The following is an 18,721-nucleotide window of genomic DNA, read 5'->3' as shown; positions in this document are numbered from 1 at the left end:
CCTTAGGAGGGCATAGAAGTCCCTTAAAGACACAGCCCCTGCTTACCTTTCCCACTGCATCTTGCTCTGATCCTCGTCACATTTTATGTTTCCTGGTGTTCTAAGAATTCATCATTTCTGGAGATCACTTACATATGCTTTTTGTGAAATGACCTTCCCTTCCATCTTCACTGGGCAAAATCCATCATCCTTTATGACCCAGTTTAAATGTCATTTTAGTCAGCTTGCACTCTGTAACAGAGCACCATAGCCTGGGTGACTTAAATGAAGAAATTCCTTTTTCACAGGTCTGAAGGCTGCCAAGTCCAGATCCTGTGCCAGTAGAATCAGAGGCTGGTGAGGGACTGCTTCCTGGCTTGTAGATAACAGCCTTCTTGCTGTGTACTCACATTGCCTTTCCTTACTGTGTGCTCATGGGGGGAAAGAGAGAAAGAGAGGGGAAGACTAATGACAAAGGGGAGGGAGAGGAGGGTGAGGGGGACAGAAGGGAGAAGGGGAGCGGAGGGAGAGAGACCTTCCTCTTCTTCTAAGGGCACCGATCCTATTACAAGGGTCTGACCTTCACGACCTCCTCTCACCCTAATCTCTTCCTAAAGGCCCCACGTTCAGATCCCATCACGGTGAGGGTTAAGGCTTCACACATGGACTTTGAGAGGACACAAACATGCAGCCCATAGCAACGTCAACTTCTTTGTGAGGTCTTTTCTAAAGGCTTCTCTCCTTACAATGGAGTGATTTACAGATCATTCTGTCTCCTGTACTACATCACAGCATCTAAGGCATATCCTAATGCTTAGTCCATGGACAGAGGAGCCTGGTGGGCTACAGTCCATGTGGTCACAGAGTCAGACATGACTTAAGCGACTGTGTGTGCATGCACGCAATGCTTAGCTAAGTGTTTGGAATTCAGTGTACTCTTAAACTTTTTTTTTTTTTCTATCAATGAGGATTGAAAGAAAGGGGTTAGATGAACATGACTGACTGTGTCTGATCTTAACCAGCTCAATCCTGACCTCAGATTGGAACAATCCCTGAAGGGCAGCTTGTCTCCAGGCAAGGACCTTCTCATGCTTTGTATTCTTCTAAGTCTTGGATTCAGGAGGACTTGTTGGGCTGGAAGAAACTGTACAAGTTTCTTCTGACACTTGCATCTTTGTCTATTGCATGTCTGTCTAGGACATACTCCTCCATTGGAGGTAACTCCTTTCCTTAAGATGGCCAAATAACCAGACACCAGTCTGGGTCTCTACTACAGGCTCCTTCACCAAGTGACTAAGAATTGGAAGCACAGTTATGTGCATTCACATAATTTAACTCTCAGGATTGAGCACCAAGACCACCATGTGTGACCACAGGACTTAACTATTTGTACCATGACATTATTGGAAATTCTGGAAAGATCAGGCTGTAAGCCAGTCAATAATTCAATGATCGCTTTGAGAATTTCCGATAAACCAATTCTTATGGGACAAGAACGTGCTTATCTGGGCAAAAAGGTCTTCTCTCAGGACTATTCAACAGTTTATGTACTGTATAATAGTTAACTTATCAAGGTGGGATGAGGATGTTCCCTCACCATGTTCACCAATCTTAGCATATAATGATCAGTGTATTCTCACATAAAGGGTGTGTAGGCATTAACTGAACTGTTCTTTCAACTTGTATATTTGTCTGAAAATGTTAAAAATAACAGTTTGGAAAAAAGTGAAAAACATGCTAAAGAATGAAGCATGTCCATTTCCTATTAGTTTCTCCCTTTGACTCATCTTAGCCATTTGAGACCAATCCCCAAACCCTATAAGAATCCTCTCAGATCATTTCCTTCCTTTAAGACTCTGGCAAGGTGTATCCTCCGTCACCTTAATGGAGCTAATAAACTTGTCTGTGCTTGGTAAATGAATACTAATTCGGGTGGACTTTTTAGGGACTCAGCAGTGCACATGGCTTTGACAAAGCCAGTATTATAGAGGATGATCGTGTTCAGGAGGATGAAATCTGAACTCTAATCTTACTATCCTTTTGCCTATGACCTTGGGCAAGTCATTTGCTCTTTTAACCTCAATTTCAACATATGAATAATGAATAATGTGAGAGTTTGGAAAAAACTACTTTTGCCTCCAATTGTCCATATGTATTCACTTTGACCGTCTCTTGTTTCCATTTTTTTTTTCTGGAGAGTAAAAGTAATAACCAATACAGAAGGGAAAAAAACTTATTTGTTAGCTGTTCCTACTAACAATTTTATCTATATTGGAAAACTGCAGTAAAATATTCCTAATATTCGTTGACATTTTTGATGAATGAAGCAGTTCACTTAAGTGACATTTCCAAGTAAATGAGTACAGCTTATCCTCCTTCAAACACCTTTAAAAGCATTAACCATTTGAAATAATAATGATTCTAAATTATTTTATTAACTCCTCTCAAATTCCATGCCACCTGCTGTGGAGCAGGTTGACTGTGTTTTGGTGTTCTGTGATGTAAAATGTCGGGTAATTCTAGGAGATCTTGCTTCCATGAAAGGGATGTTGAAATATTTCAATATTATTTGTATGTTGAAATATCTGAAACATACTAACTTTCCATGCAGAGGGGTCTGTTAAATACATTTTGGCATTTACAGAAGATGGGATCCATATAGTCCATAAAATCTGCATGGTAGAAGGTGAAGAAACACAGCAAGCACACACAGAATTACTATTTTTTATTAAAAAAATAGGTAATAATTATTGGAAAGTTAAATAATATTAACTGTAGCTATCCCTGGAGGGCATTGAAAATCTTCTTTGTGTTTCTCTATACTTGGCATATTTTAAAAATTACAGTGTGTTACTTTTATAATAAATAAGCAAAAATGTTAAAATGAAAAGCACTAGCTTGAAATGTGGCCAATCAGGTGAAAGATAATTCAGCAAGGCAGGGTTCCCGGCCCAGGCTCAATGAGAGTGGAGACGGGCTGCAAGGACAGTCTGGTGACTGGCGGCAGGAGGAAGCTGCGCCTTGAACCAGGGATACTTCCTGACTACGCCAGGTGCTCGGAGGCATTTTGCCTTAATTTTAGCTCTGGAGATACGTCCATGAGGGCAGGATTCCAGAAGCGGGAACAGCCACAGAAAGTTTTAGTATACTAGTGGAAGAAAACTTAAGGACAATTTCGACAACTGGGTGATGGCCCTCATTCTTGGACTGCAAGGAGATCCAAGCAGTCCATCCTAAAGGAGATCAGTCCTGGGTGTTCACTGGAAGGACTCATGTTGAAGCTGAAACTCCAATACTTTGGCCACCTGATGCGAAGAGCTGACTCATTTGAAAAGACCCTGATGCTGGGAAAGATTGAGGGCAGGAGGAGAAGGGGATGACGGAGGATGAGATAGTTGGATGGCATCACTGACTCAATGGACATGTGTTTGGGTGGACTCCAGGAGTTGGTGATGGACAGGGAGGCCTGTCGTGCTGCGGTTCATGGGGTTGCAAAGAGTCGGACATGACTGAGCGACTGAACTGACAAGAATGTTGCTACTGCCTTTGGGGGCAGGATGCTTCCGAGCAGCTCATAGAGCCCATGCCCCTGGGTGTGGAGCTTGCCAGCTGCTTTTGTAATTGGTTGGTTTTTGAACAATTAAGATATTGTGCCATGTGTCTTCCATCTATTGTCCCTAAATCTCTGTCTCATTTTTCACAATTAGAATCACGGACTCTTCTTGGTGGCTCAGAGTCCAAGGGCTCTTTGGAATCCTATTATTCAGGCAATTGTGTACCTGCTTGTCTGTGTACTCAGCTTCCCTGGTGGCTCAGACAATAAAGTGTCTGCCTGCAGTGTGGGAGACCCAGCTTTGATTCCTGGGTTGGGAAGATCCCCTGGAGAAGGAAACGGCAACCCACCCCAGTACTCTTGCCTGGAAAATCCCATGAACAGAGGAGCCTGGTGGGCCACAGTCCATGGGGTGAGTCCACTGAGTGACTGAGTCCACTACTTAAGTAAGTTATCTAACTTGTTAAACTTAGTCTTATGACAAAGAGAAACTTAGAACTGATTCCTAAGCCCCAGTTCTACTGAAATCTACCTCAGCCAGGTGTGTGCCATGGGACAATTCACTCACATTTATCACATTTACCCATTTCTCCGTCATCACCTTGATCACTGCTGGCCACATCTGGGGAAGAAGAGAACATGAGTCTATCCTGTGAAAATGCCACATTTCATTCCAAGCCATCTAAATTGTCCTGACCTGTACTCGTGACACACTGTGAACTTTCCAGAACAGATAAATGTAAGAAAATCAAGGTTTCGAGTGAAGATTATACGTGCTTTTAGAATTCTAGTTCTGGTCATTAAAATGAAATGGTCCTGCAGCTTGATGGTTACTGACAGCTTCCTCCATGCTCAGTTCTGACATCATTGTGGGCTGTCTCACGTAACACACGAGGACCCTGAGGTGCTGGCTGCAGAGCTCTCTGTTTTATGTGTGGTGACGTGAGGCACAGAGAGGGAAGTCATTTACCAGAACTCACAGAGCTACTAAATGGCTGACCGGATTTGAACCTGGGTTGTGAGCCTTGCTCTGGAATTTTATGTTATGCTCTTCCCAATGAAGAGACCAGTGGTGACATGAAATGTGTGCTCAGTTAGAAGTCTAGGGTGTGACACTTAATTTTTGCTTGCTAACCCTTGGTTATCAGAAACATGAGGACTGCTATTGATATTTAAAGTAAAATAAAATCTTTGTACACGTCTTTAGGTTGTTGGGCTTCCCCGGTGGCTCAGATGGTAAAGAATCTGCCTGCAATGTGGGAGACCTGGGTTCAATCCCTGGGCCAGGAATATCCCCTAGAGAAGGGAATGGCTACCTACTCCAGTATTTTTGTGTGGAGAATTTCATGGACAGAGGAACCTGGTGGGCTACATTCCATGGTGTTGCAGAGTTGGACATGGGTGACTTTTTTTTTTAGATTGTAGATAATGTGCATATTAAGTAAGATATTTTTCTGTATTTATTCCTCTATTTACATGCACATACCTTTGAACCTCCATAAATAAAAAATCTTGGAAACTTCCTCCTCTTTTGTATTGTAAGGAAAATGCCTTGAACAGTCTTCTTTTAACTACCTGGATAGGCTCAGAATGTTTGACACACATTTCTGCCTTAGTGACTGGTATTATGTAATTTCCTTTTTAAGCACTTTATAGATATTGTCTACCTAATCCTTAAAATCACTGTATAAAATTGGTTACCATTGCTATCTCTATTTTAAAAATAAGAAAACTGAGTCACAGAGAAATTCAGTAACTTCACTAAGAACACAGATCAAGTAAGTACTTCCTGAACAGTGAATGAAACTATGGCTTTACCAGTTTCCTCCTAAAATTACACCACTGTTATGGTAAATTGATTTGTAAAAAGCATATGCCCACAAGGTCAAAGAGAATGGATAAGGTGATAACAGAAATAACCGGTTAAAGCATTTATGTAAAGAAAAAGAGGAAACTAGCTTAGCAAGACTACAGACTCTGGACTCTGACTTAGGCAGTTGGGGGAGCCCAGCAGAGTGAATTCATTTTTACAATTCTAGGAGTTGAGACTTGGAGGAAAAACAGAGGCCTGCAGATGGGAGGATAAAATGACAATTTTTAGTGCTGTATAAATGGCCCTTACACCCCCAGAACCCTTCTGCCGCCTCAAGGATCCTGACAAATACTTTTTTATGTTCTGAAGAGCATAAATCAGAAGGATTCTGGACAGGATCCCAAAGCTCCACTGAAGGCAGAGGGATTGCTCTGGAAACCGAGGGAAAAGGAGACAAGTGAAAATCTGTGGGGAACAAAGTGACATTCTGTGATTGTGAAAACCATCAAAGCCTTGGGTTACAAGGAGCCAGCTCATGACCACTCCCATCTCTCTGTAGAAGATTCAAGAATTCCTCTTCCGAAAAACTGATCAACCAGTGAGAAAATCCTGCAGATACTGACACAGGGAAGTCGCTGCCAAATGGTCAAGTCAGGTCTTCTTTGGAGAACTCGAGAGATCTCCACACAGACAGTGCTTTGGATGAGATTTTTGCTCTTGCTAATAAGGCAGTCAAGATGTACGTATTTGCATAAAACCTCTAACTTGAAAGACATTAAAAAAAAAGACAAATAGGAAACAAAAGACAAACATATGAACATGTTTGGAGTAAACGTAAGATATGTATGACACCGAAACTTGAAAAAATCTACAAAATACTCAGTTAGGAGAAAATATGACATTTCTGACTCAGAGATAGGAAGTTACTAGAAATTCAGAAAGCAACAACAACAACAAATCTCCAGGAAATAAAAAAGTGTATGAGCAATGAAAACAAATAGAAGAACTGGAAGATATAGTTGAAGATAGATTTTCATTTTGCAAAATAGAATGAAAACCAAAAAAGGTAATGTCAATTGGAGGGTAAGTCCTGGAACTCCAATGTCCAAATGAGAACTCCAATACTCCAAAGAGAAAGCACAGAGAAAATGGAAAGACGTCATTTTTAAGAAGTAATTCAATGTACTTCCCAAACTGAAAGACACAGGTCTTCGGGTTGAACACCCAGCAAAATGGGTGAAGACAGACCTGCACCGAGTCATAGGGTGATAACAGTTCAGAGCACTGGAGACAAGCGACTGTGGCAAGTCCCAGTCACACACATTCCCGTGCCCTTACTAATCCACCCACAGGTCACCTTCAGAGATCTTTACAGACGTGGAACCAGACTTTCCAGCAATGCTTGAAAGCTAGCTGACATGTGCAGTGTAAACACTGAGGAATAACATAGGAAGTCTAAGGGAAATGCCTTGCAAATTAGAAATTTCAGTTCTAGGTGTTCAACCAGCCATAGTAGATTAAATATACATCTAGGCACATACAGCTCAAAATGTTACTTTTCATGTCTTCTCAGGAAGCTGGCAGAGATGTGTCTCACCACATTATTCAGGGCATAAGCAGGAATGCTAATGTTGAAGCTCCAATACTTTGGCCATCTGACATGAAGAGCTGGCTCATTGGAAAAGACCCTGATGCTGGGAAAGATTGAAGGCAGGAGGAGAAGGGGGCAACAGAGGATGAGACATTTGGATGGCATCACTGACTCAGTGGACTTGAGTTTGAGCAAACTCCGGGAGACAGTGAAGGACAGGGAATCTGGCACGCTGCAGTCCATGGGGTCGCAGAGTCGGACGTGACTGAGCGACTGAACAACAACAACAAAGCAGGAATGAGGGAGGCGAGTCTCCAAGAAACAGATGGCTACCAAAGGGGAGTTCAGTTCAGTTCAGTTCAATTGCTCAGTCGTGTCCGACTCTTTGTGAACCCATGGACTGCAGCACACCAGGCCTACCTGTTCATCACCAACTCCCAGAGTTCACTCAGACTCATGTCCATTGAGTCGGTGATGGCATCCAACCATCTCATCCTCCCATCCCCTTCTCCTCCTGCCCTCAATCTTTCCCAGCATCAGGGTCTTTTCAAATGAGTCAGCTCTTTGCATCAGGTGGCCAAAATATTGGTTTCAGCTTCCTTTAGGATGGACTGGTTGGATCTCCCTGAAGCCCAAGGGACTCTCAAGAGTCTTCTCCAACACCACAATTCAAAAGCATCAATTCTTTGGTGCTCAGCTTTCTTTATAGTCCAGCTCTCACATTCATACTTGACTACTGGAAAAACCATAGCCTTGACTAGATGGACGTTTGTTGGCAAAGTAATGTCCTTGCTTTTTAATATGCTGTCTAGGTTGGTCATAACTTTCCTTCCAAGGAGTATGTGTCTTTTAATTTCATGGCTGCAGTCACCATCTGCAGTGATTTTGGAGCTGCCACTGTTTCCCCATCTATTTCCCATGAAGTGATGGGACCAGATGCCATGATCTTAGTTTTCTGAATGTTGAGCTTTAAGCCAACTTTCTCACTCTCCTCTTTCACTTTCATCAAGAGGCTCTTTAGTTCTTCTTCATTTTCTGCCATAAGGGTGGTGTCATCTGCATATCTGAGGTTATTGATATTTCTCCAGGCAATCTTGATTCCAGCTTGTGCTTCATCCATCCCAGTGTTTCTTATGATGTACTCTGCATATAGGTTAAATAAGCAGGGTGACAATATACAGCCTTGATGTACTCCTTTTCCTATTTGGAACCAGTCTGTTGTTACATGTCCATTTCTCAAGAGGCAGGTCAGGTGGTCTATATCCCCATCTCTTTCAGAATTTTCCACAGTTTGTTGTGATCCACACAGTCAAAGCCTTTGGCATAGTCAATAAAGCAGAAATAGATGTTTTCTGGAACTCTCTTGCTTTTTTGATGATCCAGTGGATGTTGGCAATTTGATCTCTGGTTCCTCTACCTTTTCTAAAACCAGCTTGAACATCTGGAAGTCCATGGTTCACGTATCCCAAAGGGGAGGGGATGGATACATTAGGAGTTTGGGATTAACAGATACAAACTTCTATTTATAAAACAGATGAACAAAAATTAACTAGTGTATTGCACAGGAAACTCTACTCAGTGTCTTGTATAATAATAACCTATTGTGTGCATGCCTGCTGAGTTGCTTCAGTCATGCCAGACTCTTTGTGACACTATAGACTATAACCAGTCAGGTGACTCTGTCCCTGGGATGGTCCAGGCAAGAATACTGGAGTGGGTTGTCATGCTTTCTCCTCCAGGGGATCTTCCCAACCCAGGAATCGAAACTGCTTGTCTTACGTCTCCTGCATTGGCAGGCGGGTTCTGTATCATTAGTGTCACCTGGGAAGCTGAATAACCTATTAATGTATGGGAAAAAATCTGAAAAAAATAGATGTGATATATATGTGTAACTGAATCCCTTTGCTGTATACCTGAAAAATCAACTATAATTCAATTTTTAAAAGATGTGAAAAAAAACAGGAAAAAAAAGAAAATGAATGAACAAACATGAAAAGAGTGGCCCTGTCTCTCCCTAGCACTTTGCCTCTGCCTCACTGTCCTTGTCCTCGACACTTCCCAGAGTGCCCTCCATGTTAACCCTCTTCCGTTTGATAATTGAGGAAGGGAAGTAGTAACGAACTCATTCATCCTTTAATTTATATCCTTATACTCTCCAAATAGTGACTGTTCGTTCACATGTACTGGAACAGGAATCCTTGCAGATGACAGACGTGTACCTGGAATCATAGTGTTTGCATTAGGGAAGCCTGTGGCCGAGGCTTGTAGTGAGTCTTCTTCTCTGGATCCCCACATACAGCATAAAACATACCCAGTGGATGTCACAATGTCCATCAGGCTCAGAGCTGCCTTCAGGAGTGGGGTGTGACTGTTTATTTGGGGTCCCAGGGCAGCCAGCTTCTGATGGCTATGATGCCACCAGCCCTGACCCCTTTTTCTGATAGGAAACTAGGATTCTTATGGGACTGTGTTTTACGTCCCATGATTATGATCATGATCATTTAATTCCTTTGGCTCAGGATGTGTCATCTTGGAAGAGGAGTTGATAAAGTTCCTCTAATTAAAAATTACCTTCCAGGCTCCTTCCCTGCCCTGGGGTTTGGTTAGTAGGATCTTTCTATCAAGCTAACATTCAAGGTCTTGCCATCCATACTTCAGACCTGCGGGTGTATTTGTGTTCTTGGTGAATTATGAAGACTTGAGAGACCTTCTCTCTTCTCAGTTTGTCGTCCTCATTATTATTTTATGAACTAGATGAAAAGAGGATGCTGTATAGCAGAACAGATTAAGAGGCAGACTGTGAGGGGTGAGGAAGAGGGAGATAGTGATGAGATGAGGGCGAAGAGACAAGGCGAAGCAGGAGGGAAACTGAAAAACAAAGAAACAAACAAGAAGAGAAATGATTGCTGCCTGGAGAGATGGGTCTAAGCAAGGTGCTGGTAGCGTTCATGTCCTTGACACCCCCCTCCTCATTAGAGACTCTGTCATGTCTGACATGTGTCGCTAGTGGAAGCTGCTAGTTTCATGTCGAGCTATATGACTTGAATATTTTGCTTAGCTCTATGCTAAGATCCACTCCGTGGCTCCTGGCTGCTGGGGTAGACGGTAAAGTCAGGCATCATCTGTCTCACTGATTTATCTCCTACATTCATTCCTGGTGCCTTCCAGGGACAGAACATTTTGGGCTCCAGTTGGTGCCCTCTGACTTGCCTAAAGTATAAAAAGGTGAGTGACATAAAGAGGTAATCATTTCAGTTCATTGCAGTTGCTCAGTTGTGTCCAACTCCTTGCGACCCCATGGACTGCAGCATGCCAGGCTTCCCTGTCCATCATCAAATCCCAGGACTTGCTCAGACTCATGTCCATTGAGTCAGTGATGCCATCCAACCATCTCATCCTCTGTCGTCCCCTTCTCCTCCTGCCTTCAGTCTTTCCCAGTAACAGGGTCTTTTCCAATAAGTCAATTCTTCGCATCAGGTGGCCAAAGTATTGGTGCTTCAGCTTCAACATCAGTCCTTCCAATGAGTATTCAGGACTGATTTCCTTTAGGATGGACTGGTTGGATCTCCTTGCAGTCCAAGGGACTCTCAAGAGTCTTCTCCAACACCACAGTTCAAAAGCATCAATTCTTTGGTGCTCACATTTCTTTATAGTCCAACTCTCACATCCATACATGACCACTGGAAAAATCAAGAGGTAATAGTCACAGCAAAACGGTCTCTGCTCTGGTATGAGTCACAGGTAAACATCATGGTCTGGGTGCTGTAATGAAACTGTGTAGATCACTTCTCTCCAGGGAAGAACCAAGCTACTGTGGCAGGGGAGACCCAGGAAGTTCTCTGACCACCTCAACATCATTGTAAAAGCATTTTTGTTCTTGCTGCCCTCATTTTTGTTGCCAGGAAAGTAGAGATATTCTACAAGTTCTTATTTTTCTTCTTTTTTATTTTCAAAATTTTATTATAAATAAGTTCACACATATGCAAAAGATCAAATAATTGTACAGCACATTCACATATCTGGTACCTGTTTCCCTCAGTTAGCATTTTACCCCACTGGCTTTATCATAGTCCAGCTCCTTATTCATCCACCAATCACCTTGTTTGCTTTTCTTCCACTTGCTGTACACAGGTCTGGCTGATATGTATATTTTCCCTACTTAATCTACTAATAACTCATTTTGCTTCCATGAATATTAATCACAGTGTATTTCACACACCCCTCTTAAACTGGAGATTCTCCCCCTTGATCATTGTTGCCTCCTTACACTTGTCTTTCTTGAGAAAGAGAACAGAGCTAGAAGTATCAAGCTCCCTGACTTCAGACTACCCCATAAAGCTACAGTAATCAAAACAGCATGGTGCTGGCCCCAAAACAGACATAGACCAATAGAAAAGAATAGAGGGCCCAGAAATAAACACATGTACCTATGGTCAATTAGGCTATGACAAAGGTGGCAAGAATGAACAATGGGGAAAACACAGTATCTTCAATAAGTGGTGCTGGGAAAACTGGATAGCTCCATGTAAAACAGTGAGATTGGAATGTTTCCTCATACCATATACAAAAATGAACTCAAAGCAGATTTAAAGTACCTAAATGTAAGACCTGAAAACATAAAGCTTCTAAGAGAGAACATAGGCAGAAACACTCTTTGACATGGACTGTGGAAATATATTTTCTTTGACGTGTCTTCTCCAGTAAAAGAAATGAAAGCAAAAATAAACAAATGGGGCTGAATTAAACTTCAAAGCTTTTGCACAGCAAAGGAAACCATTGGCAAAATGAAAAGACAATCAACTGAATGGGAGAAAATATTTTCAAGTGATATGAACAATAAGAGATTAATATCCAAAATATATGAAGAACTCATACAATTAAATATCAAAGAAAAACTCATTTAAAAAATGGGCAGATATGAATAGACATTTCTCCAAAGAAGGCAAACAAATGGCCAATGGGCACATGAAAAAATGTTTAACATCAAACCCTCGAGTGGGATATCACCTTATGCCTGTCAAGATGGCTATCATCAAAATATCTACAAATAGTAAATGTAGGTGAGGATGTGGAGAAAAGGGAACCCTTGTGCACTGTTGGTGGTGGGAATGTAAATTGGTACAGCCACTGTGGAAAATAATATGGAGCTTTCTCAAAAAATTAAAAATATGATCCAGAGATTCTACTTATAGATATATATCTGAAGAAAATAAAAATGCTAATTTGAAAAGGTATATGCACTCCAATGTTCATAGTAGCATTATTTACAATACTCAAGATACCAAGGCAACCTAAGTGTCCATTCACAGATGAGTGTATAAAGATACTGTGGTGTATATATACAATGAAAATTACTCAGCCATAAAAAGATGAAGTCTTGCCATTTGCAATTATCATGGATGGATTTGGAGGGTATCATGCTAAGTGAAGTAAGTCAAACAGAGAAAGACAAACACTCTATGTTATTGCTAGTATGTGAAATCTAGAAAATAAATGAATAAAACAAGTCAGAATCAGACTTACAGATATAGTTCAGTTCAGTTGCTCATTCGTGTATGACTTTTTGAGACCCAATGGACTTCAGCACACCAGGCCTCCCTGTCCCTCACCAGCTCACGGAGTTTACTCAAACTCATGCCCATTGAGTCGGTGATTCCATCTAACCATCTCATCCTCTGTCATCCCATTCTCCTCCCACCTTCAATCTTTCCCAGCATCAAGGTTTTTTCAAATGAGTCAGTCCTTTGCAACAGGTGGCCAAAATATTGGAGCTTCAGCTTCAGCATCAGTCTTTCCAAAGAGTATTCAGGACTGATTTCCTTTAGGATGGACTGGTTGGCTCTCCTTGCAGTCCAAGGGACTCTCAAGAGTCTTCTCCAACACCACAACTCAAAAGCATCAATTCTTTGGTGCTCAGCTTTCTTTATAGTTCAACTCTCACATCCATACACGACTACTGGAGAAAACATAGTTTGACTAGATGGACCTTTGCTGTCAAAGTAATGTCTCTGCTTTTTCATATGCTGTCTAGGTTAGTCATAGCTTTTCTTCCAAGGAACAAGTATCTTTTAATATCATGGCTGCAGTCACCATCTGCAGTGATTTTGGAGCCCCCCAAAATAAAGTTTGTCACTGTTTCCATTCCCCATCTATTTGCCATGAAGTGATGGGACCAGATGCCATGATCTTAGTTTTCCGAATGTTGAGTTTTAAGCCAACTTTTTCACTCTAGTCTTTCACTTTCATCAAGAGGCTCTTTTGACGTTGTTTTCTGCCATAAGTGTGGTGTCATCTGTAAAAAGGCCTCCTCAGACAACCATTTTGCATTTCTGAATTTCTTTTTCTTGGGGATAGTCTTGATCACTGCCTCTTGTACAATATCACAAACCTCCATACGTAGTTCTTCAGGCACTCTTTCTATCAGATCTAATCCCTTGAATCTATTTGTCACTTCCACTGTATAATCGTAAGCAATTGGATTTAGGTCATACCTGAATGGTCTAGTGATTTCCCCTACTTTCTTCAATTTAAGTCTGAATTTGGCAATAAGGAGTTCATGATCTGAGCCACAGTCGGCTCTCAGTCTTGTTTTTGCTGACTATATAGGGCTTCTCTATCTTTGGCTACAAAGAATATAATCAATCTGATTTCGGTATTGACCATCTGGTGATGTCCATGTGTAGAATCTTCTCTTGTGTTGTTGGAAGAGGGTGTTTGCTATGACCAGTGCGTTCTCTTGGCAAAACTCTATTAGCCTTTGCCCTGCTTTGTTCTGTATTCCAGGCCAAATTTGTCTGTTACTCCAGGTATCTCTTGACTTCCTAATTTTGTATTCCAGTCCCCTATAATGAAAAGGACATCTTTTTTTGGTGTTACTTCTAGAAGGTCTTGTAGGTCTTCATAGAACTGTTCAACTTCAGCTTCTTCAGCATTACTGGTCGGGGCATAGACTTGGATTACTGTGATATTGAATGGTTTGCCTTGGAAACAAACAGAGATCATTCTGTCGTTTTTGAGGCTGCATCCAAGTACTGCATGCAGTCAGACTCTTTTGTTGACTATGATGGCTACTCCGTTTCTTCTAAGGGATTATTGCCCACATTAGTAGATATAAAGGTCGTCTGAGTTAAATTCACCCATTCCAGCCCATTTTAGTTTGCTGATTCCTAAAATGTCAATGTTCACTCTTGCCATCTCCTGTTTGACCATTTCCAGTCTGCCTTGATCATGGCCCTAACATTCCAGATTTCTATGCAATGTTTCTCTTTCCAGCATCAGACTCCACTTATATCACCAGTCACATCCACAACTGGGTGTTGTTTTGCTTTGGCTCCATCTCTTCATTCTTTCTGGAGTTATTTCTCCACTGATCTCCAGTAGGATTAGACTTGGATTACTGTGATACTGAATTGGGCACCTACTGACCTGGGGAGTTCCTCTTTCAGTGTCCTGTGTTTTTGCCTTTTCATACTGTTCATGGGGTTCTCAAGGCAAGAATACTGTGGTGGTTTGCCATTCCCTTCTCCAGTCACACATACAGAAAGAAACTAAATCTAGTGTTTACTAGTGGCAAAGGGGAGGAGGGAAGGTGCAAGAGAGGAGTAGGGAATAAGAGGTACAAACTAATACATGTAAAATAATTAAACAATAAAGATATATTGTATAATACAGAGAAATGTAGCTGTTATTTTGCAATAATTTTAAATGGAGAATACTGTATAAAAAATAATGAATAGTACATTGTATACCTGAAACTAATATGACATTAGAAATTAACTATACTTCAATTAAAAAATAGTATTCTTCAAATTGCTTTGAGCATACAGGTAAAGTTATTTTGGAATGAATTCTGGAATTGGATTTATAAAGTGACAGTCATATGTATATTCAGCCTTGTTGCTTCACTCCCAGTTGGTTCTAGATGATCTTACTGATTTACTTTCCCACCAGCATCCTTTCTTCACACTATCAGGCTTTTGAATTTTTGCCAGATTCATAGATATAAAATGATATGTCATTATGTTATTAATTATTTGCATTACCCGCATCTTTTCATGTTTATTGGCTCTTTAGACTTCTTTTGTTGTTTAACTGCTAATACCATTTGTTTAATTTTTCACTGAATTGTTTGTCTTTTTTTTTAACATAAATTTATTTATTTTAATTGGAGGTTAATTACTTTACAATATTGTATTGGTTTTGCCATACATCAACATGAATTTGCCACAGGTATACATGTGTTCCCCATCCTGAACCCCCCTCCCTCCTCCCTCCCTGTATAGTGACATATACTTTTTATTTACACATTTTCACAGTGGTTCTTATACATATATGTTTTGTATACTGTTTTAACTTGCTTGAGACATTTTAAAAACTGTTCATTCTGTCTTTTGCTGAACAGAAGTTTTACAATTTATTACAATTATATTTACCAATCTTTTTTCTGTGATCTGTACTTTTTGCATCTTATTAAAGAAATTGCTGTTTTCTTGAAGTCACGGTGGCATTTTTTTTCTCTTGACCCTTAGGTTTTGCTGTCATGTGTAGGACTTTATGGATTTTTTTTTCCGTATGTTGTGAGTCACTGTATATATTTCCTACTTGAATAATCAGTTTCCCAGGATAATTTCTTAAATTATCCTTATCCTATCTACTTATAATGTCACCTTTACCCTGAGTTATAGCTATGGTACTTCTGGTAGTGGTGTTGTTTTTATATTGATTTATACCACACTTTTTTACTTTGATAAATAATGATGTTTTATAAGGAAAGCCCTAATTACTTAATGCTTTTTCTTTAAATCATTATAGCTCTTGTGTCTCTTTACTTACTATAAATTAATTTTAGCTAGTCAAATTTTATAAATTACCATGCTGAATTTTGGCCACTATCATACTTAATTTATAGATAAATTGGGGAAGAATTGATGTCTTCTATTTTTGGTGCTTCCCTTAGTTATATCTTTCTAGATCTGCAGGTACATCTGTAGCTACATCTGCACCTATATCCACATCTACATCTGTACCTGTCTTTCTGCACATCTGTACTGCCTCTATTCTGTGTCTGCTCTGCATCTGTATCTATGTTTGTGTCTGTGGCTACTGGGAATGAAATTGTATTTTAGAATCTTATTGTGTTTAAATTTTTGATGTACTGGGCTACCACTAATGCTCATATGTCAGTCTTACTTAAATTATCCTTATCCTATCTACTTATAATGTCATCTTTACCCTGAGTTATATCTATGGTACTTCTGGTAGTGGTGGTGTTTTTATATTGATTTATACCACAATTTTATATTTATACCTCTGGTAGAGGACTGGGACTCTGATGACATGAAGGATGATCAAATATGGAGGATGAGGGGTCCTGGTTAAATGGACTTATCAGGACTCTTGCTAAAACTGGACAATAAGGAGAGGAAAATGGAAATAGACCTAGACGAGAAAGTTCTACAACCCTGTGAAGAGTTTGATTAAGGAGAGAATCTCCGTCATATCCAGGTATTTTGCTATTTTATTTTTCAGTTCAGTTCAGTTCAGTTGCTCAGTCATGTCTGACTTTTATTTTTATCTATTTATTTAATTAATTAATTATATTTATTTTATCTTTTATTTATTTTTATTTTATTTAATCTCATTTTTATTTTATTTTTAAGCAGTTTTTATACATTCTTTGTTGAGTGTTTGGAGATGCCATATTATTTACAAATAAAGGTATATTGTTTGCAAATAAAGACAAGATTTATTCATCTCTAATTCTTACTCCTCTTAAAAAAAGAAATGTCATTGCATTGGCTAGGATCTCCATTACAGTGTTGAGTAGACGTGGTGAGAATCTGCATGTTTTTCCGTTTAGTCTCTAAACAGAACACATCTAATATTTTCCCATTAGAACTTGCTCTGGATTTCTGTTAGCTATCATTTAAGGGCTTCCCTTGTGGCTCAGCTGGTAAAAAATCTGCCTGCAATACGGGAGACCTGGGTTTGCTCCCTGGATTGGGAAGATCCCCTGGAGAAGGGAAAGGCTATCCGCTCCAGTATTCTGGCCTGGAGAATTCCATGGACTGTATAGTCCATGGGGTCACAAAGAGTCAGACATGACTGAATGACTTTCACACTCACCAAACTAAGGAAATCTCTTTTATTTCTAGCTAGCTTGCTAAATGCATTTTAAATTAAATAAATATTAAACTTCACCAGTTTTTGCATCATTTGAAATAACCATAGATTTTTATTCTCTGATCTGAAAATAGGGAGTATTATTAAAATTGATTTTGGATGTTGAAGCATCTTTGTGGTTTTGAGAAAGACCCTACTTGGTCATCATGGTTTTTAAATAGAATTAATTGTATTGTGGAAACTAATTTGTGAATATTATTTTATGGTTTTCGCCTATTTGCTCTTAATGAGATTGACCTCTAATTATGTTCTCTTGCACTATCTTTTTTAATTCTTGTATTAAGCTCATAATAGCTGAATAATGAATTGGGTGTTTTTCAGCCTTTTAAAATTCTCATTTCAATTTGTGTAAGAACCGAATCAACTCTTTGCTGATCCTTGTATGTGTTTGTTGAGTATGTATATAGGCTGTTGAATATCGTCTCAATTTCTTTAACAATTAACTTATTTTGTCTGTTTACTTTTTCTTGGGTCAGTTGTATTAATTTATATTATTACAAAAATTGTCCATTATACTTAAGTTTCTAAATTTATTAGCAGAAGATTTTATCATATATTCTCACAGAAACTATTTTTAAATTTTATTTTATATTAGAGTATAGTTGATTAATAATATTGAGCTTGTTTTATACATAAATGTATCTATTTCTTCAAATTCTTTTCCCATTTAGGTTGTTATATAATATTGAGCAGAGTTTTCTCTATGCTATACAGTAGGTGCCCATTGGCTTTCAATTTTAAAGATAGCAGTGTGTGCATGTCAGTCCCAAACTCCCAATCTACCCCTCCCGCAACCTTTCCCCCGGTAACCATAAATTCATTCTCTAAGTCTGTTGAGTCTGTTTCTGTTCTGTAAATAAGTTCATTTATATCATATTTTTAGATTCCAAAAAAAGTGATATCATATGCTATTTGTCTTTTTCTGACTTACTTCACATAGTATGATTGTCTCTGATCAGTGATCAGTGAAAGTGGCTCAGTCGTGTCCAATTCTTTGTGATCCAATGGACTATACAGTCCATGGAATTCTCCAGGCCAGAACACTGGAGTGGGTAGCCTTTCCCTTCTCCAGGGGATCTTCCCAACCCAGGGATCGAACCCAGGTCTCCCGCATTGCAGGCAGATTCTTTACCAGCTGAGCCACAAGGGAAACTGGAGTGGGTAGCCTATCCCTTCTCCAGTGGATCTTCCTGACCCAGGAATTGAACGGGGTCTCCTGCTTTGCAGGCGGATTCTTTACCAACTGAGCTATGAGGGAAGCCCGTGATTGTCTCTAGGTCCATCCATGTTGCTGCAAATGGTGTTATAGAAATGTAATCCTTGTGGTATCTCTGGTTCTTTGCATAATATTTTATCCATTCTCCACTCCTGTGCAAAACATTCATCTGCTCTGCCATCACTCAGTTCTCCTGCATCTGATATCAGGAGTCTTATCTCTTTTTCTCAGATGGAGAACAGAGGCAAAGAGATGCTTACTGACCCCATCAATGTCTCCGGGCTGCTGGTAAAAGCTGAGACAAGGATTCACACCCACATTTGCTCTCACTAATCTGGACTTCTCCAGCCCCTTTATGGAGTAGTGGTGGTTTCTTGTGCATCCCAT

This window comes from Bubalus kerabau, chromosome 8 (assembly GCF_029407905.1).
Source record: "Bubalus kerabau isolate K-KA32 ecotype Philippines breed swamp buffalo chromosome 8, PCC_UOA_SB_1v2, whole genome shotgun sequence".
Classification (NCBI taxonomy): Eukaryota; Metazoa; Chordata; class Mammalia; order Artiodactyla; family Bovidae; genus Bubalus; species Bubalus kerabau.
Note: the sequence above shows the minus strand (reverse complement) of the source record.